This window comes from Ovis aries, chromosome 10, assembly GCF_016772045.2.
Source record: "Ovis aries strain OAR_USU_Benz2616 breed Rambouillet chromosome 10, ARS-UI_Ramb_v3.0, whole genome shotgun sequence".
NCBI classification, from domain to species: domain Eukaryota; kingdom Metazoa; phylum Chordata; class Mammalia; order Artiodactyla; family Bovidae; genus Ovis; species Ovis aries.
The window spans coordinates 59,806,984-59,811,086 of NC_056063.1; positions in this window are offsets into that span (position 1 = coordinate 59,806,984).

Sequence of the window (4,103 nt, forward strand, 5' to 3'; positions counted from 1 at the left end):
TAATAATCAAAGATCTAATAAGATAACAAACACCAGTCTAAACTCAAAGTAAAAATAATACCCCAAATGCTGAGCAGAAAAATTAAACTTGTTTTTTCATGTGAGCATTTGTCCAACCAATGAATCTCAATTTTATTTTTGACAGAATTGTGTGCAGGGAACTGGAAGTAGGGATATAGAAGTGAAGATACAGGTCCAGTCAAGCAAGAAGCCTAATAAAGTGCTTTCTGCTGCATAAAGTTAGGGGTTAAAGAGCTAAATTCACAAAATAAGAGGGATCCAGTAATAAATGACACCACTTAATTGCAGAAAGTGAAGAGGAACTAAAGAGCCTCTAGATAAAGCTGGTTTAAAAGTCAACATTCAAAAACTAAGATCATGGCATCTGGTCCCATCACTTCATGGCAAATAAAAGGAGAAACAAAGAAAAGTGGAAGCAGTGACAGATTTTATTTTCTTGGACTCCAAAATCACTGTGAACAGTGACTGCAGACATAAAATTAAAGGACGGTTGCTCTCCAAAAACACTGTGAACAGTGACTGCAGACATGAAATTAAAGGATGGTTGCTCCTTGGAAGGAAACCTATGACAAACCTAGACAGCATATCTAAAAGCAAAGACATCACTTTACTGATGAAATTCCATAGAGTCAAATTTATGTTTATTCTTGTAGTCACATATGGATGTGAGAGTTGGACCATAAAGAAGGCTGAACGCTGAAGAATTGTGATGCTTGAGAGTCCACTGGACTATAAGGAGATCAAATCAGTTAATCTTAAAGGAAATCAACCCTGAATATTCACTGGAAGGACTGATGTTGAAACTTCAATACTTTGGCCACCTGATGTGAAGAGTCAAGTCACTGGAATAGACCCTGATACTGAGAAAGAATGAAGGCAAAAAGAGAAGAGAGTTGGCAGAGGATGAAATGGTTAGATATCATCACCAACTTAATGAGCATGAATCTGAGTAAACTCAGGGAGATAATGAACGACAGGGAAGCTTGGCATGCTGCAGTCCTTGGAGTCACAAAGAGTTGGACACTACTTAGTGCTTGAACAACAAAGTAATAAATCTACATGCTTCCTACTTCCAAATGTTAAAAGGAATTCACAGTATTGAGCAGTTTAAGCAAGGAAAATACTTTGATGAAAAAATAAACTACCGAGAAACCTTTCATCCTATATGTAAAAATGTTAGTAATCAAAGTTAATCATGTATTTGATATGCTTAATAGCAGCTAATACATGATTAAGAACCATTGGGTAAATGGCAGATGGATAAGAAATTATCCAGAATGTCATTCAAAGATACAAATGTAAAAAAATCTGATTCAGTACCAAGAATTCAAAGTTCAATGCATTTTAGGAAATATTCAATTCACTGCATTAACAGATTAAAGAGGAAAAACTATAAATTTCTAATAATTTGATAAAATTGATAAATGTATTATTGTTAAAGAAAAATTTGATGATACTTAATGTTTTTCTCAGATTCCCTTTTAAAGAAGTACACTGCCCCCAAAACTGGTAATGCTGTCAACAGGTCACCTTTAATTCTAACTTTTCAGTCTGCTCTAATACAGCAAGTTGCCTTACCCAAGGAAACAGCTTCTCTAGAAAAGTCCATATCCAGTGACTGATCGCAGTAGGGGAATACATTTTGGACCCTGAGCTTTATATGAGATAACTTTGATAGAACATGTCTCTTCAGGGGACTCTCCTGAGTCATCCAAGGTTGGGTCACATTGCAGTTTGATGTTCATTTCTATTCAATCCTGTTTCTGCCAACTCTCCTTCATGCATTGACAATTGAGGATATTCTGAATGCCAAACTTTTGCCTCAGGAATTGCTTCTAGGAAATAAGTGTGTAATAATAACCTATCTAGTAAAACTATGGACTAATAAAACCACAACCTCTATATGGTGAATCATGGGAAAAAGTAATCTTTAAAAATTTGGCAAAAAGAAATACTATTGGAAACTGCATTAATGACCATCATCCTTCCTTCTGAAATTTTTCTGTAATCTTTGCCAGTGAGATTTCAGTCCTCCCCACTGGAAAAAAAAAAAAAAGAGGAATTTATTTCTTTGTACCTTGATCTCAAATTTGGCCATGTGACTTGTAACCAACAGAAAAAGATAGAAATGATGGTATGCCAGTTGCAAGCCTACACTTTGTTCATCATTATAGCTTTTAATCATCTTTGCAATAAAGCATCTAGCCAGTACCATAGGCAAAGAATAATAAAAAAAATACAGTACAAGTTAGAAAAATAACAAAAATTAGTGTAATTACTTGTAACTGTTTATACATACACACATATATAATGATTTGTATTTTAAAATAATTTTTACTAAAGAACTTTATATAATTGTTATGTGTGACATAAAGAAAAATAAACATTGCAGCATCTAGGCAATAAAGTGTCAGAAGGACAGCTTAGGATCTTTCATCACTGAATTAATATATATTTGTTATATACATTTGTATGTGGTACAATATCAAATAGTCTAAACAATAACTTTCAAATTCAAAGAAGTATCTAAAAAGGTTTCTGGATATGAAAAATGTACAAAGTTGTAGCCATAAACACCAGCAATATTTTAAAATCAGGCAATGTTAATATGTCAGATATTATATTTGGAAAAGTTAGTATTTTAGGAGCATAAAATTTGAGATGTAACTTGATATTTATTTCATAAAGTTTCAAAACAATCCATAAAAATAGAAAATCATTTTTATGATTAAAGATGAATCAGTATATGGAAACAAAGTATTCATGAACTGGAGAACCCCAACAATTTATATTCTCTCCAAAATAATATGTAAATTGAATAGAATCTTAATAAAAATTCAAAGATGCTTACTGAAAATTTGCTAGTTGGCAAAACAATTTCATAAATCTACAAAGGGTCAAAAAATTGGTTAAGCATTGCTTAAAAAAGAATTGTAAAATTAAAGAAATTGCTCTGTAGGGTATCAAGATACATTATGGAAGTGTGATGTTGCTACAAGTATAAACACACAGACACGTATAAGAGAATTGCAATATTGAAACAGCCATGCTTAAAAGGATAGTAAATATATGATATAAGGGGCAGTGTCACCCTGTTTATTTAACTTCTATGCAGAGTACATCATGAGAAACACTGGTCTAGAAGAAACACAAGCTGGAATCACGATTGCCGGGAGAAATATCAATAACCTCAGATATGCAGATGACACCACCCTTATGGCAGAAAGTGAAGAGGAACTAAAAAGCCTCTTGATGAAAGTGAAAGAGGAGAATGAAAAAGTTGGCTTAAATCTCAACATTCAGAAAACGAAGATCATGGCATCCGGTCCCATCACTTCATGGGAAATAGATGGGGAAACAGTGGAAACAGTGTCAGGCTTTATATTTTTGGGCTCCAAAATCACTGCAGATGGTGACTGCAGCCATGAAATTAAAAGACACCTACTCCTTGGAAAAAAAGTTATGACCAACCTAGATAGTATATTCAAAAGCAGCGACATTACTTTGCCAACTAAGGTCCGTCTAGTCAAGGCTATGGTTTTTCCTGTGGTCATGTATGGATGTGAGAGTTGGACTGTGAAGAAGGCTGAGGGCCGAAGAATTGATGCTTTTGAACTGTGGTGTTGGAGAAGACTCTTGAGGGTCCCTTGGACTGCAAGGAGATCCAATCAGTCCATTCTGAAGGAGATCAACCCTGGGATTTCTTTGGAAGGAATGATGCTAAAGCTGAAGCTCCAGTACTTTGGCCACCTCCTGTGAAGAGTTGACTCATTGGAAAAGACCCTGATGCTGGGAGGGATTGGGGGCAGGAGGAGAAGGAGACGACAGAGGATGAGATGGCTGGATGGCATCACGGACTCGATGGACGTGAGTCTGAGTGAACTCCGGGAGTTGGTGATGGACAGGAGGCCTGGCATGCTGCGATTCATGGGATTGCAAAGAGTCGTACATGACTGAGTGACTGAACTGAACTGAACTGAATAGCTCAGTGTGAAATGAATATGTCAATGGAATCATTATACAATATTGGTGAAAAAAAATTGATCATTACTTTCACCCTACATAAAAATAAGTGTAAATAT